This window comes from Schistocerca nitens, chromosome 7 (genome assembly GCF_023898315.1).
Source record: "Schistocerca nitens isolate TAMUIC-IGC-003100 chromosome 7, iqSchNite1.1, whole genome shotgun sequence".
In the NCBI taxonomy this organism is placed as follows: Eukaryota; Metazoa; Arthropoda; class Insecta; order Orthoptera; family Acrididae; genus Schistocerca; species Schistocerca nitens.
This window is the reverse complement of record NC_064620.1, coordinates 510,604,603-510,631,113: the sequence shown is the minus strand read 5'-3', so window position 1 is coordinate 510,631,113 and position 26,511 is coordinate 510,604,603.

Here is a 26,511-nt window from a genome sequence, read left to right as displayed (position 1 = left end):
CTTTTCTCCTTGCGAATCACACTCGCGTAACACGTGAGGTATTATAACGAGTGTACAGACCTCGGATTAGTCAGTCTGCATTTATATGCACCAGTCTGTACCAGTCTGCATTAGTCTGCACCAGTCTGTAGCAGTCTATAGTCAAGTTTCAGTCTGTGCCTAATAAGATTACCATATTCCTGTACATAGCCATGAAGATAAATGTAGAGACACTTTTGTCAAGAATCAGAGATATATGTGAGAATAAGATCAACATACCAATACCAAAGGAAATTCAGATTGTCAATTGTAAATAGCATCCAGAACCAAGCTAAGTAATTTTTATGCTTGTTATTATTTTAATAAATGTGTGTGAAAATTAATCAAGTTCTTTTTAAAGTTGGTCACCATCAATCTGCTACCCTAAGCATGCAAGTGGCATTTCTATCATGTCACCTAACGGCAGAAGATAAACACGCCACGATAAGACCACGAGACACATTGCTGACACTCGCCTACTTCGTTAGAGCGACAAGTCAAATAATCTGATGGTGTGTGTACTGAAGGGTTTACAGTACGCACACCACAGAAAATGACTGTGCTGAAAATAAAAAAAAAAAGTTGACGAACGGGACTCGATCCTGCGATTACGGGGCTTGAACGCTGACCACTTTTTTTCCATTTTGTTCATTGTTGATCGTTGTGTTTGGTCGTTGTGGACGTCACATTACATCCGGGCAAGTTCCTTTGTTGATCTTTCCAGTCAGGTTTTTATCACAGAGGCCAACCAGCCTTCTGACCGAAAACGCTGAGCTACCGTGTCGGCTCCACTCGGCTGCCGCCGCTTCGTGGTAAAAATGGACACGTACAGGTATATATTTGACGACCGAAATTATGTCGCGGGTTTCTCAATAACGCAGGCCGCGGTGGTCTCGCGGTTCTAGGCGCGCAGTCCGGAACCGTGGGACTGCTACGGTCGCAGGTTCGAATCCTGCCTCGGGCATGGATGTGTGTGCTGTCCTTAGGTTAGTTAGGTTTAAGTAGTTCTAAGTTCTAGGGGACTGATAACCACAGCAGTTGAGTCCCATAGTGCTCAGAGCCATTTGAACCATTTTTTCTCAATAACGCTTGAGAAGTACGCGCTGCTGCTTACACATTTTGTTGTCCTCATGGAGTGCTACGAGTGTTCGAAGCTTGAAGTAAATCCGCGTTACAAACGTCGTGGCCTCCCCTTGTAAGTCTGAGCGACGACTATGCAGAAAAGCAACTGGAAGGTGTAGCTAACTACTGCAAATAAAACAGTTTTGACTTTCAGAGTGCTTTCCATTTCGCGACCGATCGGACCTTACTTTCCCTTACAGACCTCGTATTGGACTCTCGTTTGAGACAGTGCTCTACCGCTTCTCACGTCACCTTCCAAATGCTGCGGTAAGACAAAAAGAAATTCGGTTGAGAACGTACAGTTCTCCAGAGAACATAAACTGAAGTTGAGTGTCCTATGTCACGTGCCGTGCGAGGTCCCGGGAAAAGCCGCAGGAGAGTACCTGCAGCGAGCGCAAACACTTGCCAAAGTTCAGGGTCAACGCCGAGGTGTTTATGCAAGGAACGAGCGTCTCGCCTCAGCAGTGGCGACGGCGGCGGTCCTCCGCTTGAGTGGCGCTGTCCGCGCTCAATTAAAGCGTGCTGAATATTCAGCGTGGAATCCTGCCGCCCGACAAATATTAACTCACCTTGCAGGGCCGGAAACATTGTTAGCACCTCAAGTGCGGCCTCTGCAGGCAGTAACGAAGCGCAGAAACGACCCAGGCGATGCGAACGCTGTTCCCAATTTATTTTACATTTAGTTCGCGAACGGTGCGCATAAAATACAAGACTACATGTTAATTTACTTTTTGCCCGACAGGCTTTCGCGTCAGACGAGGCGTTCTGCCGCTAATCGCTAATTCCTTAATCCGCAACTAATAGGCACTGCCCAATCCCGGGTTTACCATTATTGTATTTGAAATGAAGTAATCCAAGTGTGTGCTGCTATTTGTGTCCAAAAATACGGAGGTCGAAATGGATGGTAAACTATCCTACGTGGGAGGCCTGATGAAGTGAAAGTCGGATGAAACGTTGCGTCACAGCGTATACGGCAGGAGAGATACATCTACATCTACCTCTACAAGACTTTTCTGCAACTCACAAAAGTGTCGGGCGGGATCACCTACAAGTTATTCCACTACCGTGTTATTCTGGAACAGCACGTGGGAAAAAAAGTAATTAAATCTTTCAGTGCGGGCTTTGATTTGTCTTCTCTACTAGAATGATCATTTCTTCCTATGTTAGTAGACGTCAACAAAATATTTCGTCATTCCGAGGAAAAAGTTAGTGACTAAACTTTTGTGAAAAGATACTGCCGCAATGAAAACCGCCTTCTACGGACTTGGACTTCCACTCTGAGAGCTACCACTCGCAAACGCAGGGAAATGCTATTCTGAACGCTCAAATACAAAGGACACACTTGCTCCCTGACCCGGAGATCATCTAACGTGAAAACCAGACGGCGCCATCAAAACTGCACTGAAGGATGTATGACTGCAGAGTCTCGCGGAGATAACATTGAATAAAATGTCTCCGGTTTCCACCGTAAACGAAATGGATGCCTTGGCCACAGCGTCTACAGAAAACCCACTCACACAGACCTGTACCTGCACGCCACCAGCCAACATCATCCAGCACAGAAGCGCACAGTATTACAAACATTGGTGCATCGTGCAAGTGTAATATCAGACGACGTTAACCTGCCCCATGAATTGAGCCACCTACGCAAGATTTTCAGGAATAACGGCTACAGCGCCCATCAAGTGAAAGAAGTGATTTCTGGGAAATATCAGAATAAGACCACTGACGAAGAGCAGGAAAAGAAACTTGTTTTGCTGCCATTCTGTGGCTCCGTGTCGGGCAAGATAAGCCGCCTGATGAAAACACACAATATCAAATCAATCTTCAGGCCTCCAACGAAAGTCCGTCAATTACTGAGACCAGTTAAAGACTCAGTAGGTCTCAGAACACCTGGAGTCTACGAAATACCTTGTGAGTGTGGCCAGAAGTACATCGGGCAAACATTGCGCACTGTGGAACAACGCAGGAAAGAACATGAGAGGTATTATCGCCTACGCTATCCAGAGAAATCTGCGGTAGCTGAGCATGCGTTAGAAAACGGTCACCACATAAAATTTGACGATACCTGTGTCGTGGCTCGCACAAAAGGCTTCTGCGACAGTATAATAAAGGTAGCTATTGAAATAAAAATTACCGCAAACACCCTGAATAGAGACGGTGGCTTGGAGATCAGCGCTGCGTGTAATCAAGCTATCGCGCGGTTGAAGAGGGCACATTGAACGCCAACTCAAAAACATGTCCATATATGGCAATGTCACGGGCACCAGTGACGTCACAGCTGGCAGCTAGCGTATATAAGGGCTCACCAACAGCCCACTGGCAGTCATACCACTTGACAATGGCCACGGAGTGCTTGGCCGAAAGCTCGTGTAGTTTTAAGCAATTGACGCGGTTGGAAACCCGAGAACATTTTATTCTATACTGAAGGATGTCACTTATTAACATATACTTACATTATTTAAAAGTGCTATAAATGATTAACACCGATGTTTTAATTTGTTTGTAGCATAGACTTAAGAAGATTTGTCCTGAAGTTGCAGCTTTCTTTTACGTATCACGTAGTTGCGTCGGCGCACTTTCCCTTATGCCAGCAGCTTCTGTTCGTCGAACGCAGCGAGGTGCCGCAGTATTGTTTTGTTTCAGGGCGCTATAAAAATTACGGTCATACGCGCCCATGTCAAAATTGTGGACAAAGACAGGAGTTAAAAACGACTGCACGTCAATCCAAATCGACGGAAGAGAAGACAGCTAAAAAACGGAGACACGGAGAAAGGTTTATAAAATATGCCAAAGAGAAACGGAGGCCCAGAAATAAAAATTAAATGGCCTTTGCCATATTGCTACGACGGATAAAAAGTAAAGCGCTATCGACAGCCCGCACGTCGTTCGATAAAACGGCCGATAACTCAGATGGCACACACAAACGGGAACGTAAGCGGTTAAAAAAAGGGCGTTCCGTCAGCAAATGGCGGACAGTCAGAAGTAGGGAGCAATGTGCACAAAGAGGTGGGGGAGCACCACTTAACAAATGGCATAGGGCAGAGAGACAGTGTCCAATACGCAAACTAGTTAAAATAACCTTGTCGCGGCGAAAGGGCCAAGAGGAGGTCGTCCCAGCCGCAGGGAGAGGCTTAATAATGCGGACCTTGTTCTCATGAAGGGAGGACTAGTGGTGATACCAAAGTGGCACCACTTCCTGACAGACGGCAACACAGAGATCAGCGGAGGGAATGTACACTGCTGGCCATTAAAATTGCTACACCACGATGATGACGTGCTAAAGACGCGAAATTTAACCGACAGGAGGAAGATGCTGTGATATGCAAATGATTAGCATTTCAGAGCATTCACACAAGGTTGGCGCCGGTGCTGAAATGAGATTCTCATACACAAACAGCAGTTGACCGGCGTTGCCTGGTGAAACGTTGTTGTGATGCCTCGTGTAAGGAGGAGAAATGCGTACCATCACGTTTCCGACTTTGGTAAAGGTCGGATTGCACCCTATTGCGATTGCGGTTTATCGTATCGCGACGTTGCTACTCGCGTTGGTTGAGATCCAATGACTGTTAGCAGAATATGGAATCGGTGGGTTCAGGATCGTAATACGGAACGCCGTGCTGAATCCCAACGGCCTCGTATCAATAGCAGTCGAGATGACAGACATCTTATCCGCATGGCTGTGACGGATCATGCAGCCACGTCTCGATCCCTGAGTCAACATATGGGGACGTTTGAAAGACAACAACCATCTGCACGATCAGTTCGACGACGTTTGCAGCAGCATGGACTATCAGCTCGGAGACCATGTCTGAGGTTACCCTTGACGCTGCATCACAGACAGGAGCGCCTGCGATGGTGTACTCAACGACGAACCTGGGTGCACGAATGGCAAAACGTCATTTCTTCAGATGAATCCAGGTTCTGATGACAGCATCATGATGGTCGCATCCGTGTTTGGCGACATCGCCGTGAATGCGCATTGGAAGCGTGTATTCGTCATCGCCATACTGGCGTATCACCTGGCGTGATGGTATGAGGTGCCATTGGTTACACGTCTCGGTTACCTTTTGTTCGTATTGACTGCACTTTGAACAGTGGACGTTACATTTCAGATGTGTTACGACCCGTGGTTCTACCCTTCATTCGCTCCCTGCGAAACCCTACATTTCAGCAGGATAGTGCACGACCGCATGTTGCAGGTCCTGCACGGGCCTTTCTGGATGCAGAAAATGTTCGACTGCTGCGCTGGCCATCACATTCTCCAGATCTCTCACCAACTGAAAACGTCAGGTCAATGGTGGCCGAGCAACTGGCTCGTCACAATACGCCAGTCACTACTCCTGATGAACTGTGGTATCGTGCTGAAGCTGCATGGGCAGCTGTACCTGTACACGCCATCCAAGCTCTGTTTGACTAAATGCTTAGGCGTATCAAGGCCGTTATTACGGCCAGAGGTGGCTGCTCTGGGTACTGATTTCTCAGGGTCTATGCGCCCAAATTTCGTGAAAATGTAATCACATGTCAGTTCTAGTATAATATATTTGTCCAATGAATACCAGTTTATCATCTGCATTTCTTCAGTTTTAATGTCCAGTAGCGTAAGAACTAGCGGGCTCAGGTATGAAGACTGCATCCTTGGCAGCGGCGTCAGCGTCCTTGTTTCCTGTCAGATCAACATGACCAGGAACCCACAGAAAGATCACAACAGCTCTGTCAAGTGTGAGTAAGTGACAGCTTTCTGGATCCGTTGCACTAATGGATGGACGGTGTGAAGCACACAGAGGCTTTGAAGGGCGCTGAGAGAGTCGGAGCAGATAATGCAACTGAAAAGCCTGTGTCACTGGATGTACTAAGTGGCCTGATACGGGGCGAAGATCTTTGCTGTAGACACTGTTCAGTGTTCCGGAAGCCGATACCGAGAAACGTCGGCGCCAGTGACAAAGGTACACACCACACCGCGGTTAGTCCGAGAACCTTCAGTGTACACGAAGGTACTATCGCGACATTCCATGCGAAGGTCGTGAAACTGGAGGCGACAGAGCAAGGCTGGAGTAGTGTCCTTAGGAAGTGAATGAAGCCCAAGATGAGCACGGGCCGCCGCAAGAAGTCAAGGTGGTGAACGGTTCACACCCAGCGGGAATGTTGCAGGTAGCGTGCAATGAAACTGCCGATCTGCTGAGGAGAAAGTCACGGCGGCCGAGCTACTTTAAAAGGGACTAGTGACCATACGGATGCCACAGTGGTGGATAGTATTGAGACGGCGTAAAAGTGACAGACGTGCAGATGCATACACGAAACACCCACAGTCTAGTTTCGAACTGACAAGGGACTGGTACAAATGGAGGAGGGTGGTTCGATCTGCACCCAAGGAGGTACCATTGTTGACACGTAGGACACTGAGGGACGGCATACAACAGGCTGCCAGATAGGACACGTGGGAGGACCAAGAGAGTTTCCCATCGAGCATAAGCCCCAGGAATTTCGTAGTTTCAACGAACGGAAGAGCCACAGGTCCAAGACGTAAAGACGATGGTAGAAACCAGTTCCGCCGCCAGAAATACATACGAACGGTTTGTCATGCTCCATTAGTAAAGACGTTCGAGACATCGCTGAAGACGCCGCTCAATGAGAGAAGTCCGTGGAGAACTGCAATAGATGGCAAAATCGTCAACGAAAAGGGATCCAGCCTGGCAGGAGACAGGCCGTTATAGGGTTAATGGCGAAAGGAACGAGGACGACGCTCAGGACGGAGTCCTGAGGCACACCGTTTTCCTGGATAAAGGTTTCTGATACGCAGAACCCACTATTACCTTGAAAACTCGGTCTTTTAAAAATTCCTGAAGGAAACGGGCCAAGCACCAACGGAAGCTCCACATGTAGAGAGTATGGAGGATATCAGTCCTCCAGAAGATGTCATAGTCTTTCTCCAAATCGAGAAATACGGCCATGATATGGATGGACAAAGTAACGAGATGGAGAACAGCGCTCTCGAAATCTACAATGTGCAGTGGTTAGTAAATTGTGAGAGTCGAGCAACCCTACCAGCTGGGCGTGAATCATACGTTCCATCATCTTGCAAACACAGTTGGTGAGAGAAATAGGGTGGTAGCTCGAAAGAAGGTGTTTGTCTGTACCGGACCTAGGTATGACAGTGGTTTCACGCCAGCGTCTGGGAAACTTGCCCTCTGCCCAGATGTGGTTGTATGTGTTACGCAGAAAGTGCTTGCCTGCAAGAGACAGATGCTCCAACATTTGAATGTGAACATCGTCTGGCTCTGGGGTGGAGTATCGGGATGAAGTGAGAGCATGATCTAGCTTCCCCATAGTAAAGGCGGCATTGTTGCACTCACGATACAGAGTAGAGAAGGCCATCGCGCGAGCCTCATCGATTCCGATGGAGGTAGGGTGATAGTGGTAGGAGCTCTAAATCTCCACAAAATGGCGGTCCAAAGTGTGGGAGATAGAGACACCGTTCCAGATGAGATCGTCTGCTACTATCAGGCCGGATATTGGGGAATGGATCTTGGTCCCAGTGAGCCGTCGGCGGTTGGCCCACATGATGGAAGACGAAGTGGAACTGGTTAAAGAACTAGTAAATGAAATTGAGCTACGAGGGTCACTCCAAAAGAAATGCACACTATTTTTTTTTAAATATATCTTTTATTCTACATGTTTGCAAGTTTTACAGTGTGCAGATGCATCCTTTACGAACAATATTTTCATTTAATTTCCATCCCTCTCAACTGCCTTACGCCATCTTGGAACTAGCGCCTGTATGACCGCACGGCAAAATTCTGGACCAACCTGTTGGAGCCATTGTTTGGCAGCGTGCACAAGGGAGTCATCATCTTCAAACCTTGTTCCAAGAAGAGAGTCTTTCAGTTTCACTGTGATGCGTCTGTCAACAGTCACCAATTCGTTAACTTTCTGCACATTGTCTGGAGTGTGTGCAGTACGAGGCCTGCAGCTACAAGGACAATCCTCAATATTGCAGTGCCCGCTTTCATCACGTAACCTGCTTGCCCACCGACTAACTGTACTGAGATCGACAGCAGCATCTCCATACACCTTTTTCAATCTCTTGTGGATGTTTCCCACCGTCTCGTTTTCACAGCACAGGAATTCTATGACAGCACGTTGCTTCTGACGAACGTCAAGTGTTGCAGCCATCTTGAAGACATTGCTGTGACGGCGTCACTCACGGGAACAGGTTGAACTAAGTTTTAAAACAAGCGGGAAGGATATATCTACATACTATAACTCTTTCACACATTCAGAATGAAAACTGTATTTTTACAAAATTAGTGTTCATTTCTTTTTGAGTGACCCTCATAGCTTGTTTGCCATCTCGAAGAGCGCGGCGTCACTGTGCACGCAACTGTTTATAATGCACGCAGTTTTCCATCGTAAGATGAGGTTAAAAACGCGGAGATCACGTCTCCACGTGCGAATTGAGTCGCGGCACGCCTTTGTCCACCAAGGGAGTGGGACTCGGCGTGGTAAAGAGGAACTGCGAGGAATGGAACATTCTGCAGCAGTAAGGATAACATTTGTAAAATATTTTACCTGGTCATCACAACTGGGCACATGTTGTTCATCGAAGGTCACCAGGAAGGAGAAGCCTCCAGTAGGCTGGAGTAAGCTGCCATTTGGATGTGCACGGAGGTGGGGTAGAAGTAGCAAACAGCACACGGGAATTGGTCGCTCGAGTATGTATCAGAGAGAACGGACCACTCAAGACGATGGGCAAGCTGGGCAGTGCAGAAGGGTAGGTCCAAATGGGAATAAATGTGCATGGATTCTGAAAGGAACGTGGGTGGTCCTGTGTTAAGGCAGAAAGGGTTGATTAAGAATATCAGCCACAAGGGCAGCTATCGGACAGTTTCTGGGAGAACCCAAATAAATGGAGCTCATTAAAGTCACCGAGCAGCAGAAATGGGTGAGATAGCTGCCCAGTACGCTGGACGAAGTGATACCTGGTGAAATTGTATTACGCAGAGGTGTAAATAGTTCAAAGGGAAAAGGTCAACTGAGGGAGAAACAGGCAAACTGCAACAGCTTGAAGGCGTGTAGCCAGGGAGATGGATTGACTATCCAGTATGAGCAGCGTGACTCCACAATGAGATGGAATGCCAACCTTGGGGAGAAGGTTAAAACAGACCGGGAAGAAACGCGAGAGCTCAAAGCTGTCGTGAGGACGCAATTTTCTTTCCTGAAGGTAGAGAATAAGCGGACGCTGCAATTCTAAGAGCAGCCGTAAATCCTCTTTGTTGGATCGAAGGCCGCGATCGCCCCTTTGGAGAAGAATCGTAATGAGGAGAAATGAAGGGGTGTCACCTAGGTGGCTGCTGAGTGCCAGCCTTCGAAGAGTAGCTGCTACAAAACACAGAGGGAGGAGGATCCTGCTCCATGAGGTGTACAGAAGCGTCGGCATTCTCCTGTTGCTGGCCTGCGGAATCCAGGGCAGAAAAACGGTTGGTTACACACACCGGCAACACGGACGTCGGCTGGGCGAGTGCATCGCGTGGCGACACCGTCGAAGTAGATCTTCGGCTCAGCGAGGGAGAAGACAATTTGTCTTTCTTTGACTTCTTCGAGGCTTTTCGGTTATCAGAGGAAGACTCAGGTGTTTGTTGGCTGGAGGGATGTAGGAAGTCTTCACGGGAGTATCCCTTCTGTCCTTTCCGGCCTCCCAGTTTGTGTAGCTGGTGACTTCGCCCTAAGGCGAGAGTGTGATGTCGTGTTACACAGCTGGAGCATGAGATGGGGACACTGTGCTATTCCACAACAGCGGTGCTAAATTTCAGGTCGTGTGTCTGCGTCACCATGTCCTTCGTGGAGCGAGATGTAGCAAGTATAGTACTGTAGGTACCAGATGGTAGAACGCAGCGTTTTCCGACTAGCCAATAACTTACGAGCGGCCGGGTAAGGCTCTGAGCACTATGGGACTTAACATCTGAGGTCATCAGTCCCCTAGAACTTAGAACTACTTAAATCTAACTAACCTAAGGACATCACACACATCCATGTCCGAGGCAGGATTCGAACCTGTGACCGTAGCAGTCGCGCGGTTCCGGACTCCGGGTAAGGAACTTTTTCCTTCACTCAGATATGCTGGATAGTCCACTCATCGAGATACATGGGACAATCGCGGGGGGAGGCGGCATGGTCGCCATTGCAGTAGATGCAGTCGGGAGAAGGAGGCGGACAATTACCCTCTTGAGTATCCCTACTACAGGTTACACATTTGGCTGGATGTCGGCAGGACTCTCGAGTGGTAATGATGCCACTGGCAGCAGCGCATCAGGTTCAGAATATACAGTCTGACTGTGATAATTCAAACTTGCTTTGACCGCTGACAGAAGAACGACTGTGTCGAAAGTGAGAAAGAGAGTTCATTTGGGCACTAAGGAGGTATCTACTTTTTTCGTCACCCGATGGACGGCAATGACACCCTGATCAGAGAGGTACATTTGGATTTCAGTGCGGCCTGTCTCTTTAAATACAAGAATTTCTTTCTCGTTTTGGCTGCTCAGCAATGGCTGTTGCTAATATGCCTACCACAATTCAATATTGCGACAGAAATGTTTCCCTAGTGCTGTCTGGTACGACGATACGATTTAAAACACGGATGGATGTGGGAATAGGGTCTTTAGGTCATGTACTGTTCGCCGACGCATATTAAACCTAACCAAACATCAACTGTACCGCTCCAGCGCTTCAATGTTATTCCCCAAAAGCCAGTGCACACAATCTAAAATCCTTGTGGAGGAAGGACATTACTCTTAAATCATTCGAGTTCGACCAAAGATCAAAACAGCAATGAAATATTACACAAAAACGTAAGACATTCAGCGTGCTGTGAAGTAGCAGATGAATACAGTTGGGTTTATAAAAACCCTCATACAAACTACAGGAAGATATGTTACTCGTTCGTATATTGAATATACAAGGAAGACTGAAAGTTGAAAGGTTCTTCGTTATGTCAGGCAGCGTTCTGAATTGCTCCGAAACATCAAAAATGTCCGGGTGTTGATGTAATGAAAGTGGTATGAGAATCCCATTCACACATTACTATACTAACAGTTTGAAAGGCGTCCATGTCAACATGTTGGCGCTATTTCTATTTACACAGATTGATAGTGTATACATTCATTGGCAAGTTAGAGAATGAAATCTCAATAATATGAATGGAAAATCGCTGGTGCTCAAGATCCAAGTAAGTATCTTTGCAACAAGCTTCCCTCCGTGAGAAAAAACCGGGAAATAGGTGTACTGTTTATCGGAATGGCAAACTCGATTGAAGCAGCCATGCGTGGACACTACCGGCAATCGTTTCGTAACTGTTTTTATCATAATAGGTTTATGCTTCACACTTGGATGATACTGTTTGTTACTAAGGCAATAAAGGGAGGGTGTTAATATTCAGTTGCATGATTTCGCATTTGGTTTGGCGAAGTTTCGTCTTTGAATATACATGGTGATTTTAATTAAAGATAAATTTTCAATCCGCTGTAGAAATGACACCACTGGTCAGAATGACGTGAAAATGCAACGGAATATTATCGGAGATGGGGAAAACGTGTGGCAGAAGAAAAATAAATACGAGGGCGGTTCAGAAAGTAACCTCCGATTGGTCACAGTGCGGGTTGTGGGGGGAGTAGCGACGCCATCTGTGCGTTCACGCACTTAACAGGTCAGTCGGCATCAAGCCGTGGTCGAGTGAACGTCGTACCTGCGCTAGTTTAGTTTTTGTGGCAGTTTGAAATGTGTGCTGCAATAGAAAACCCCACCAAATGTGAAGTGCGTGCTGTCATAAGGTTTTTTACAGCCAAAGGATATTCTGCAGCAGCTATTCATCGTGAGCTTTGTGCCGTGTACGGACCAAGAGTTATGAGTGAAGGAGTTGTCCGTGAATGGGTACGTTTATTTAAAAGTGGACGAGAAAACGTTCATGATGAAGAGAGGAGTGGTAGACAATCATTGGTGACTGACGAACTCGTTCAGACAGTTGATGCAAAGTTCGTGAAAATCGACGTTTCTCAATGTCGGAGTTGTCTATGGCTCGGGTCACAGCGGTTTGATGACGACGAAGAGCTCAAAGATGCGGTCACAGGCTGGCTCCAGGCACAAGCGGGTGATTTTTATGCAGAAGGAATTTCAAAGCTTGTGAAGAGATACGATAAGTGCCTCAATCGCTATGGAGACTATGTAGAAAAATAGTGCAAAGATGTAGTTGTAAGATGTATATATTAAAATATTTTTATTTAACTTGGTGTATTTTTTTAAATCAACCGGAGGTTACTTTCTGAACGGCCCTCGTAGTTACAAAATGTAGCACTAGATGGTGCTGTAAACATAATAGCCGGCTTGAGTGGCATAGCGGTTCTAGGCGCTACAGTCTGGAACCGCGCGACCGCTACGGTCGCAGGTTCGAAACCTGCCCCGGGCATGGATGTGTGTGATGTCCTTAGGTTAGGTTTAAGTCGTTCTAAGTTGTAGGGGACTGATGACGTCAGAAGTTAAGTCCTATAGTGCTCAGAGCCATCTGAACCAATTTTTGTAAACATCATAAATTAATAGTGGTCGACTACAAATGACAAATGATTCATACAACAATGTGTAAGGTGTACGTCTGACATTAAACGAACTGTACCACTCAGTGTACATGGATGTACAGATGTGATACTGTTAGTTACGTAAGCCCATCCACCAAGACAACGTCATATTACATCGGATGGGAAAAATCGATTTTTAACTGTCTGGACGCCAAAATCCGCATAAAAACCATCTCTCACATCGGTTTTTAATTGTACGAAGGCAAACAACTGCATGAAAAAGCATCAATCACATCGGTTTTTAATTGTCCTCAAGTAAAAAAACCGCATACAAAGCATCAATCACGTCGGTTTTTAATTGTCCTGAGGTCAAAAACCGCATAAATAGCATCAATCAAAATCAAATCGAATTATTAATTTCCGTGTGACTGGCACAAAACATGTTCAATATGCTGTCCACCGTTTTCTGCAACAAGTTGAAATCGAGAAACAGCATGTTCCACAATTGATCGAAATGTTTCCAGGGTCACGTTCAGAATGTGTTGCGCAATGCGTGCCTTCAGTGCAGTTAAGTTTGCAATCGGAGCACTGAACACAACATCTTTCAGACAGCCCCACAGCCAGAAGTCACACAGATTAAGATCAGATTATCCGTACGGCCAGGCTGTAGGGAAATGGCGGCTGATAATTCTAGCATTTCCGAAACGGCGCTTCAGCAGCTGCTGACTGGATTTGCAATGTGCGGAGGTGCGCCATTTTGCAAAAATTAATCCCATCCACACATCCACGCTGTTGGAGAACTGGAACGACGTGGTTGCGCAAAAGACACTCATAGCGCTTATCAGTGACGGTGAGCGGAAGCACCTGCCTCTTCGAAGAAATATGGTCCCATGATAAATGACGCGGTAAACCCGCACCATATAGGGACCTTTTCAGGATGAAGTGGTAATGGCTGATTTCTGTGTGGATTTTCCGTTGCCCATATTCCAAAATTTTTTCTGTTGACGTATCCTGTCAGATAGAGGTGGGCTTAATCTGTCCACAAAATCTTCCACGGCCAACCATTGTTCACTTCCATGCGAGCAAGAAATTCTAAGGCAAAGGTCTCTCTTGCTGGCAGGTCAACAGGAAGCAGCTCGTGCACACGGCACACGGGTAATTTTGAATGGATAGCAAATAACGATGTTTTGTAGGATTTTACGCACCATGCTCACAGATATGTCCAATGTTCGGGCAATTCTTCGTGCACTACACGTTTGCACACCACCACTCGTCTCCTTCTGCATTGCTGTGACCACTGCTACCACTGTTGTCGGCCCGCATCTCGTGGTCGTGCGGTAGCGTTCTCGCTTCCCACGCCCGGGTTCCCGGGTTCGATTCCCGGCGGGGTCAGGGATTTTCTCTGCCTCGTGATGGCTGGGTGTTGTGTGCTGTCCTTAGGTTAGTTAGGTTTAAGTAGTTCTAAGTTCTAGGGGACTTATGACCACAGCAGTTGAGTCCCATCGTGCTCAGAGCCATTTGAACCACTGTTGTCGAATCAATTCGTTTCCTCCCTCAACCAGGTTATACATCAAAGGAACCCGTCTTTTCTAATTTATGAATTATTTTCTCCAGATCCACGGCAGCCATCGGACCAACGCCTGTTTTCAAACTTTTCAGTGTCCGGAACTTCTGCAGGGCGCGGTGTACACAGTCATCATTCTTGTAATACGGCATTACAAGCAGAGCGCGATCCTGCATTGAGACAGTCATGGCGAACGTCGCAGACGCGAAAGGCGAAAAAGCCGTGTACCCGCAGTGTTTATACCAACCAAAATGGGTCGTGCGCATGACAGGTGATTTCATTTACGTATTCTGCCACATACAGCGCCATCTATTGATCAATTTTTTTCTTCTCCCATATGTTTTCCCATTTCTCCTATAATATTCCTTTACAATTTGACATCATTCTGACCAGTGGTGTTATTACTTTTACTTTACTTTTACTATAACTTTTATTATAATCACCCTGTATTTGTGCCTTGCTGCACCACGTGATAGTAGACGCAATGTCCCGTTTGGATTCTTAAATACATGTGCTTCTTATGTTGGGAATGCAGAAGGACGGCGTAGGTTATCTTTAGTCACAAAGATTCGCAAGGTTCGCAACAATTAGTAATAAAATGATGTTTATTAAACATGAAGAGATACTACGTATAATGTTACTTAAAATCCGTCTTGATTGCAAAATTTTTTTTATTATTCATATGACCGGTTTCGGTTCATTGAGAACCATCTTCAGATCTGATATTACAGTTACAGAAGTAACCAGTCCAAATCCAGCAACTTTCACATGCTACGTCACAGTATGTCACAGTATGTGACGTAGCATGTGAAAGTTGCTGGATTTGGACTGGTTACTTCTGTAACTGTAATATCAGATCTGAAGATGGTTCTGAATGAACCGAAACCGGTCATATGAATAATAAAAAAAATTTTAAAAAAATTTGCAATCGAGACGGATTTTAAGTAACATTATAAAATAACTGATTGCTGTTATCCCATAAGACATTATGTCTGTTTTTGCAAATGAAGAGATACTGAAATTATGCTTTTTCTTGTGAATGTTCAGCACAATTACGCGTTTGATTTTATTACAGTCCCCTAAAATACTGAAGTCGTGTCACTGTGCCTCTGGATGATGCCTACGTATAGTCCAGAGCTGGCCTACTATGTCTAAGGAGCCTGAGTCTCGAAGCCGACGGATGAACGCTGCAGCTTATAGACTCGGCGATATTTGGGGACTGTAGGCGAATAGGTATTCTAAAGAGTCCTGCCTTCCTCAGCTCGGTGCACCGGTATGTAACGAGGCATCGACCAATCGCTGCCCCTGGATTGACAGCTCCAGCCCCTCGCGGACCTCGGTGTAGTTCGCACTGCCAACGCATGCAGCTGCTGCGGTACGGATGTTTCAAGTGCGACTTATCGATTGTAATGCGGTATTCTCTGGAGTCGTTGAGTACAGTCGCCACGTCCTATATTCGAGGATTGCCCAGAAAGTAATGCACCGCATTGTTTTCTTCAACAATTCTTTATTGAACGTAATGAGAATTACACATACGAGAGAATGGTGTTTTATCTACACTCCCTATTTTTCCACGTAATCACCATCCCGCTCTTTGGCCTTCCTGCAGCGCGAAACGAGGGCGTCTACGTCCAGTCGGTAGCATTCCTTGTCCTGTTGGCGGAGCCAGTGGTTCACTGTGTCAATCACCTCCTCATCGTCCTCGAAATGTATTCCACGAATGGCATCCTTTAATGGCCCAAACAAGTGTAAGTCCGAGGGGGGCTAGGTCAAGTGTATCAGGTGTGGCAAGCGTGGATGTTCTCCCCTACCGCTGCAATTCGTAGAGCTCCGCCAAACCGCCTTCTGATGACCTCACCCTACGTGTCCAGTGTCTGACTGTACTTCTGTCGACAGTAGATACTCCATAGACTTTGCACAAGCTTTTGTGAATATTCCTGGCCGTTTCATTCTCTGCAGTGTGAAATTGAATGACGGCACGTTTATTGTAACATGCATCACATACAGATGCCATTTTCAAACTGTCCTGCAGCTACACTACTTGTTGGAAGTGAATGAAACATGGGGCTCTCATTCGGAAAACCTCAAGTAATACATACGTAACTTTTCGCATTCGTAGCATTGTTTTCGGCTAAGAAAAAAAAATGCGGTGCACTACTTTCTGGGCAATCCTCGTAAATGCCAGAGTTCCGGCATACTTTCCCTATATTCTCCCCTCACTACATTCTCGGCCGATCGTTGATTTTATTTATTGTTACGGTGTAGAATCCACATTCACTTTAGCAAATTTATAGTTATCGAGAGATATCGGTGACGCTACATCGCGAAGAAAAAGCATTTCATTATAAGAACCTCAGCCGGGTAGTGCTATTGTAAGGATATAATCACATAGAAAAGTGTCACTGTTACCATCAGGAAGTTCAGGGTTTAACGTCCTATTGATAACGAATTATTTAGGGGATTGACACGAGGTCGGTTTGGGAATGGTCAGCAGGCAAGCCCTTTTCAAAGGGATCATAAAGGGTTTTCAGCAGTCAAGGGTAAATATGAAAGTCTCTGTCACAACATTTATCTTATTTTCCCTAAAAATTTGTTCCGTTAACCATCATCTTCAGATTCCGTAGTATAAGCTCAGGACAGGAGTCACCTTTGTAGTTAGTGTAACGGGAAATTAAGAAATGGAGCAGTGCATATGACGAAAAATTACATAAACCATGAAAATGACGAATTAGAGGCAGTCCAACAATTCATTCGAGTTACTTGACGAAAGGAGTATTTGACCTATATAGAGACTGAGTGTCAACTAGGAAATCCAGAACGATGATTACAGAAAGTCGGACACAGTTTTTATGTACTAATCGTCTCAATGGTCTCTTGCTGCGTTCGTTATTCCTTAAATCACACCCTCTTCCACCCTTCCCCGCAGCCTTTATTATCGGCGTTATTTCCATGAGAAGTAGAAGTAAATGTCAATTTGTAATTGAGCCGTGGCTGGCTCGTGTTAAGCTTTGCATTAAACCTTGGTTGCTATTCTGTCATTAATCTCCCTGTTTCACTCAATAACTGTTTAAAACTCCCTCTGAATTTCTCAGAAAACTCTGGTTCTTTCAACTTATCCACGTCCCATCTCCTTACTTCCTACCTTTTTGCAAATTTCTTCAGTTTTAATCTAGAATTCACAACCAATAAATTGCTGTCTGAGTGGAAATCTGCCTCTGGTAATATGTTAAGTTTAAAATCTAGTTTCGAAATTCCTGTCTTAATCATTCCGTAACCTACCAGTGTTCTTCAGGTCACTTCCACGTGCACAGCCTTCTTTCATAGTTCCTAAACCAAGTGTTAATGATGATTCTGTTGTGCTACTTGCAAACAATATACCAGGCGGCTTCCTCTTTCATTCGTTTGCCACAATCCACATTCATCTACTGTTTCCTCTTCTCTTCCTATTACCGAATTACAATCCCGCATCACAATTAGATTTTCGTCCCCTTTAACTGTCTGAATAACTGCTTTTATCTCATCATTAATTCTTTCAATCTCTTCATCATCTGCAGAGCTAGTTGGCATGTAAGGTGTACTACGGTTGTCGACGTTGGCTGCGCATCTACTCGTATCTCGGCTACAAAAAAATGGTTCAAATGGCTCTGAGCACTATGGGACTCAACTGCTGTGGTCATAAGTCCCCTAGAACTTAGAACTACTTAAACCTAACTAACCTAAGGACAGCACACAACACCCAGCCATCACGAGGCAGAGAAAATCCCTGACTCCGCCGGGAATCGAACCCGGGAACCCGGGCGTGGGAAGCGAGAACGCTACCGCACGACCACGAGATGCGGGCTTCTCTGCTACGATAATGTGTTCACTACGTTGATCATAGTAGCTTACCCGCATTCCCATTTTCTTATTCATTATTACACCCATTCCTGCATTACCGCTATTTGATTTTGTATTTATGACACTGTTCTCACCTGACAAGAAGTCTCGTTCAACCTGCCTCCGAACTTCATTAATCCTCAGTATCTCCTCCAGTTCCCTTTTTACATTATCTAACCTACCTGCTCAGTTAAGTAATCTAACATTCCATGCTCCGACCCATAAATTAAAGTTTGGTTTTACCCGACGTCAACGCCCTGCTGAATAGTCCCCACCCGGAGATTCGAATGGAGGACTATTTTACTCCCGGAATACTTTGTCCAAGACGACGTTATCAGTATTTAACTACACAGTAGACCTGTATGTCCTCGAGAAAGGTAACGGCTGTAGTTTCGTTGTAGTTCCCCTTGCTTTCAGCCGTTCGCAGTATCAGCACAGTAAGGCCATATTTGTTGCTGTAACAAAGCCAGATGATGTTAGTCATCCAGACTGTTGCCACTGCAACTATTGAAATGACTTCTATCTCTTCTCAGGAACCACACGTTTGTCTGGTCTCTCGACAGATACCTCTCCGTTTTGATTGCACCTACAATACGGCTATCTGTATCGCTGAGGCACGCAAGCTACACGAACACGGCAAGTTCCACGGCTCACGGCGGGGGAATTGTATTACCGTTTCGATTCTATGAATAATAGTACACATATTTCTTATATCTACTGAAATGAACATCGTATTAGTAGGGATACAGACACGTCGAAAATCATCCGAAAATTCGTAACTTACTTTGCAATGAAATTGTTTTGAAAGATGTCTTATCAGTTTATTGAGGTTTTTCTCCAGGAAACAGCTAGGTTTGTCAATTACTTTAACCATTAGTTATGGTGCATTGTTCTTGTGTGTTTTAATCTGTATTGTGTCCGCCCCTGGTAGCTGAGTGGTCAGCTCGACGAAATGTCATACCTCACTGACCGGGTTCGATTTCCGGCTGGGTCGGAGATGTTCTCCACTCAGGGACTGGGTGTTGTGTTGTCCTTATAATCATCATTTCATCCCCTTCGATACGCAAGTCGCCGAAGTGGCGTCAACTCGAAAGACTTGGCGAACAGTCTACCCGACGGGAGGCCCTAGCCCCACGGCATTTCATTTATCGGACTGTAGCTACATCAGACGAACTGGAAAAAATTTTAAAACTCGATAAAAAGAACACAATTTGTAAGCTAAAACGTGGGAAGCAAATCCAGCTTCACAGATCGCCTCGTACGAGATAGTCACACGGTGCACAGTGTCGAAAACTACGTCTTAATCCTTCGTACAATGAAAAAAAGGTTAATAAAATCCAAATCAGTTTGACCACACAGTTATTAACAATACCACAATTACATTCTCTGAGAATGAATAAGCTGTATTAAATAAAAGTCTGAAATCCTGCCCTGACTTTGCCGTGCGAAATAAAAGAATTAACATTTGTTAGCTCACGCCACAGTGGCAACAGAGTCTGTAAAAATAAATAAAACGGAACAGGGGAGGCTAGCTTAGGAGTCAATAAAATTCCAGCTGCCGCCGCAAATCGATCTGCAATGACCGGTTTGGATTTGCTGTCCGTTGCAACATTAATCAGAAATTAAAACATCACAACACTGGATCACTAAGGCAGATTAGGCAAAGAGTTGCCTGTTCTATTAGAAAATACATTAATATTACAGAAATAACTAATAATCAAATAAATAAATTTCAAACAGAAAGCAGGGAGGCTACAGATAATACCTGCTTTCCATGCAATGATAAAAAATAGAAAAAGGTTGAAAATAAAATATTCGAGACCACCTTCTCTGTGCCTACAGATTAAAATGCACAATAGTTATCACAGACCAGTAGTTAACGTTATAGCTAAAGTTCTTTACTGCACAAAAATTCAACAAACTGTTAAAAGTTCATGTTCATTGTACCCTTCAAAACAATTACTCTGTAAAAAAGGAAAAAAAAGTGTTAGGAGATGAGATTCGACACATCTGTATCCCAGCAAACGTGTATACTAATATTCCTGTCAATGAGACAATAACAGTAATTAAAAACAATTTTCTAACGCACAAGATACTTCAGCCTGAATCAGTTTTATCAGTTAATGTCACTTCTCTACAGCACAATGTAAGTTATACATTCTTTCTGCATTCATACTGTACATATAAAATCTTCGTATTTTATCTCCTGTGATGTAAAATTTTTGTATATCCGTCTTGAAAATGGCCTGATGTAATAGCTCCAGCCGGTGTTGGGCCTAATGAAGTTTTTATTAACAACAGGAACTTCTTTTCATTAATAAAACTATATTGTTACAACTTTTACATAAACAATTTTGAAAACGAACATTCAAAGGGAGTCGTTATGGTGCATGCCATTTTGGAGGGCAAGCTCCCGTAGAATAAGAGTAGAATTTCACACTAAAAGGACTGACCCCTTCAGAACTCTATTGGAAAATCATTGTTAAAATTCCAAGAAACCTCATAAAACTATTTACGGATAATTCGGTTGTGCGAATATGGTGAACCTGATAATGATACTCATTTCATCCATGTCCACGTGTCCTGGCTTCGCAAATGAAAAAATGTTTTAGATTGCAGCAAAAAATAAAAAAAATAAAAAGAACTGCACTTAATTACTTCCCAAGCCTAGCGTAAATTCTTAGCAGTAATAGGTTTTCAAATGTGAGTTAGTAGGCAAGGGCGTCAAAGTAATCGTTTAATTCGCTGCCATCATCTTTTGACGAATAAAGGAACCCTACATAAATACATTAGACAAAGAAAATAAATTCCCTGTCCTCTCTTTGTTATAATAAGAATTTATTAATAAAGTTATACGTTTACATATCAGTATGTACAGTAGTGTCTAAATAAAATGGTCTTTCTTTCCTAGTGACAACCCAAAGACTCGAGAGACAAATGAGGAATAGCAAGTAACTATCAGTGTTTTTACCGCAAATAGACATTTGTTGTTTATGTTGAACTCCCCGGACCACTGACGTACAATGTTAGCTAATTACGTAATATCCATTAACTAAATTACTTGCATTTCAATCTGATACATAATGTTTGAGCAGTCTGCATCATGTTTGCACGCTGTATACTTGCCTTATTAGTATGTATAACAAATCGTCCAGCACAAACTCTTGATTACATTAGCGTCTCCCACAATAGGTACATACGCGCACATAAATTGCTCAAAAAGATTCTGCACCACCTTCACCTCACAGAACATGTGTGGGCTGCGAATCAAGGGTAGCAGAGAGAGGAAGGGTAACACTAATGAAACTACTGAAAATACCTGTGAAATAAAAAGAATATTATAACCAGAATAGTGGGGACTATGTTCGAAATAGCGCAGCTTCGCACATCTGGGAAATCGAAATGTGCCGCCGAGTAACACTTAGTACCACATCGCGTTTCCCATTCATTATCATATGTTTGTAGCTTCCTTGGCGTGCTGTTTCGAACGTGCATGATCGATACGTTGTTGCTCAATCATGACCCACTGTCGCACGGCAGCTATCCTAAGATCACACAGCCTGTGGGGAAGGTAGCTTCAAGAAAGCACTCACAAGGGGAGGCCGCGAATTGTGAAATTCAGATTCGATTCATACTGCGCATAATAAAAGCTCATGGCCAGAGGTGTAGTGTGGCAAAGCACCAAGATGCACTTCTCAGCCGTTGTCGAGAAAATCGACAATTAAAAGAAACCGTTGCGGTGAAATATGCTCTACGGTTCATAATTTTCTGCAGCGTCGTGGCGCAGCGGTAAGCGCTCGGGTTCGTAATCTGAAGGTCGCGGGATCGAATCTCGCGCCATGCAATTTATTTTTATTATTAGTTTTTTGTAATTAATGAATTGCTTATGCATGTTGGTGAAGGCGGATCGCTCTCCAATTGTACCGCCTCCATTTTTCCGTTTTTTAAACGGGGTGTACCAAAGCTCTCCCGTCCGCACTGATTTTCGACGATGTTATAAGTTGCGCTAGGGACCGCATCTACCTTCTTTCGAAGTTAGCAGGGAACTACGCTGTTATGCGGCGGCTCGTTTCGGCCCATTCAACATCTGTCCTTCAAGTGTAACGAGCGAGTAACGGAGTTTATATTTCATACCTGCCGCAGCAAATTTGTGTTCGTGGGGTCTCTATTCTAATTCGAACGTTTGACTAACGCTATACGTATTCGTTTCGGAATACCGTTTCTACGTCTTCCGTTAACTATACGTGGTTAACATTATGAAGACAATTAATAACATTTGTGAAATACAACTTTGTTTGCGGAAAACATAATGATATTCGAAGTCGCCAGTTTTTCCACGACAAACGACTTTCAACAACTTATTATATGCATAATTGTTGCAACTGATTGCCGAGAATTATATATATATATATATATATATATATATATATATATATATATATATATATATATATATATATATATTTGAACTACATAAAACAAATACTAAAAAAAGGGTGCATGACGCGAGATTCGATCCGGCGACCTTCAGATTACAAACCCTAGAGCTTACCGCTGCGCCACGACGCTGTAGAAAATTATTAATCGTAGAGAGTATTTCACCGCAACGGTCTCTTTTAACTGTAGATTTTCTCGACAACGGCTGAGAAGTGCATCTTGGTTCTTTGACACATTACACCTCTGGCCATGAGCTTTTATTATGCGCAGTATGAATCGAATCTGAATTTCACAATTGGCGGCCTCCCCTTGTGAGAGTTTCACCTGGCACTTAGTATGTAATGTTAGTAGATACCGCGAGGTATACCACTAGAATGATTCCTACCACCAGGAGGAAGGTGTTCACAAGATGGGTGCTCTGTTCTCGTGCGTTGTTGTCTTAAAAGACGACCGCATCACCGAAATGTTAACTACAGAGCTAGGCAATACGTTGGAGGATCGTCTAAAGCTAGATTATCGTCTGATTTAATGGAAACGTGCAGTATAAAAAGGCACAAACCTCAACTACTTGTCTCACGGAATAACAGATATCTACTACAATTTATACTTGACTAACTTATATACGGGATGGAACACTTAGTAAAGTCACAAAAGTAGTCCTTCAGTAGGTACACTATGTGATTAAAAGTATCCGCACACCGCCAAAAACATACGTTTTTCGTATTAGGTGCATTGTGCTGCCACCTACTGCTAGGTACTCCATATCACCGACCTGAGAGTCATTTGATATCGTGTGAGAACAGAATGGGGCACTCTGCGGAACTCACGGTCTTCGAACGTGGTCAGGTGATAGGGTGTCACTTGCGTCATACGTCTGTACGCGAGATTTCCACACTCCTAAGCATCTCTAGGTCCACTGTTTCCGATGTGATAGTGAAGTGGAAACGTGAAGGGACACGTACAGCACAAAAACGTACAGGTCGACCGCGTCTGTGACTGACGGAGACCGCCAACAGTTGAAGAGAGTCGTAATGTGTAACAGGCAGACACCTATCCACACCATCACACAGGAATTCGAAGCTGCATCAGGATCCACTGCAACTACCGTGACAGTTACGCGGGAGGTGAGAAAAATTGGATTTCATGGTCGAGCAGCTGCTCATAAGCCACACACCACTTCGGTAAACGCCAAACGACGCCTCGCTTGGTGTCTGGAGGCTAAACATTGGACGATCGAACAGTGGAAAAACGTTGTGTGGAGTGACGAATCACGGTATACAATGTGCCGATCCGATGGCATGGTGTGTTTATGGAAAATGCACGGTGAACGTCATCTGCCAGCATGTGTAGTGTCAACAGCAAAATTCCGAGTCGGTGGTGTTATGGTGTGGTCGTGTTTTTCATGGAGGGGCTTGCACCCTTTGTTGTTTTGCGTGGCAGTATCACAGCACAGCCCTACATTGATGTTTTAAGCACCTTCTTACTTCCTACTGTTGAAGAGCAATTCGGGGACGGTGATTGCAGCTCTCAACACATTCGAGCACCTGTTCATAATGGACGGCCTGTGGCAGAGTGATTACACAACAATAACATCCCTGTAATGGACTGGCCTGCACAGAGTCCTGACCTGAATCCTAAAGAACACCTTTGGGATGTTTTGGAACGCCGACTTCGTGCCATGCGTCACCGAATGACATCGGTACCTCTCCTCAATGCAGCACTCTGTGAAGAATGGGCTGACATTCCCCAAGAAACCTTCGAGCACCTGACTGTGACTGCGAGAGTGGAAGCTGTCACAAGGCTAAGGGTGGGCAAACACCAAATCCAGCATTAACGATGGAGGGCGCCACGGACCTGTAAGTCATTTTCAGCCAGGTGTCTGGATACTTTTTGTTGTATCCACGGACCCAACCAACCAATCAACCAACCAACTCGCGCACGTTCGCCCTGACCGTGATATCGCTGGCCACAGTTCCTGTCGCGGCCGTCGGCGTCTCAGGGCGTTATCGCCGACGGAAGAGGTCGCGCCATGGCTGAGCTCGGGTCCGCAGCGCCCTCTGCCTTTTACATATAAGGAGGAGCGCTGGCCCTGAGACGGACAGTCTATTGCCGATTGTCTATTGCTAGCCTTTCGTGGAGTTTATTGCGGAGCCATTGCAGTGTGATATTTGTTATTGTATTCGACTAGGCTCAGTACACGGATTACTCTTGGATATTACTTGAGCTTGTATTGATGGTGCACGTTTCGTCAGAAATAAAGATAAGTTATCTCTTCATTCTAGCTGGCGCAATTCTTGTCATTAATTATTTTTTGGCCAACATACGTAGCTACATCCTGGTCACTACCTACGCTTTATACAATTTGTGGTGGCTGCCCCAAAAGTACCGCCGAGGACCTTGGGTTTGGGAGCCGTCACAAAACTTTTGATCACATAGTGTACATAAATCCCAGGAGGGTGAACTGCGTGTACAGTTAAGACAAGTTCTAAGGGCAAGATATTCCAGTTAACTATCTTGGGGTTCCAGAACACAATATTTACACAAATACTCAAAAATTTAACAAAGCTGGGAGCACGTTCATTTTATATGTCTAAATGATAAGGGAACGGACTGTCTGAACTTGCTTTTATCTAAGAACTCAGCATAACAACAAAAAAGGAAATTGCTGAGGAAGGCCCCCAGTTAATGCTTCACAACAGGGACAAACATAATAACTTCTACTGAGCATCAACAAGAAAAATCTTATAAAAGCTCAAAGGGCAGAAACTATTTGTAAGAAGGTAGCTAATCTCAAAGAAGAACCTTCTGTCTACACCCGTGCCACGTGAAACAACCGCACCACAACTTTTATCAAAGAAAATCGTGATTTACTTTGAGGTTCCCAATTATGTATTCTCAGATAATTTCCAAAAACTGCCATTAAACAGTTAAGAAATACAGCAAGCATAGATAAGAAGAACAGCACGCTAGTGCTATTAACGTGTACACATATAGTGACTAAACAGAGAAGAAAATTGTCACTGAAGTGTAAGTTTTGCACCACAAAGCAGAAAAATAATCTTCCAGTGAACAAAAATGCATTGAATCTACACCATTGACGCATTTCAAACAAGCTTTGCTTAATACCACTAAGCACCAAAAGGAATCATATCTGAGGTGGAGAGGGGGCTTTTATTATTATTATTCTAGATTTACAATATGAGTACATTTTTCCAGCACCTGTTCTAGATTACAGTAAGTCACTAATTATTGTTCTCCACTCTTCTCTCTTTGTCCATAAATCTTCAGGAATGTTGTTCTTCCTCATTGATGACTGAACTCCCTGTATCCATGTATCAGGTGGTCGTCCCCTTTTTCTTCTTCCAATTGGTACCCAGTCGATTATGCATTTTGGTAGCCTTTCCTGTTCCATTCGTCTGATGTGTCCATACCATTTAAGTTGTTTGTGCTCGATGAAATCAATAATTGAATTTTTACATTTCATCTTGTCTCTGATAACTTCATTTCTTATTCTTTCTCGTCTTGATATTCTTGCTGAACGTCTCCAGAAATCCATTTCTGTGGCTAATAATTTTGATTTCAGTTGCCATTTTGTTGTCCACACTTCTGAACCATATGTAATAATGCTCCTAACTATTGTTTTAAAAATCCTTATTTTGTTATCAGTTGTTATGTGTTTGTCCCAGAGAATTCCATTCAATAAAGAGATTGTCGTCTTTCCAGAATTTATTCTTGATCCAATTTCTTTGTCCTGTTTCCCATCATTTGTAATTTTCACACCTAAATATTTATATTCCGCAGTAGCTGTTATTGTTCCCATCCCTTCTTCTAATATTAAGTCTCCATTCACTCCACCAATTACCATGTACTTTGTTTTATTCATGTTTACATTTAGACCTGATTTTTTATATTCTTGAATCAATTTTCTGGTCA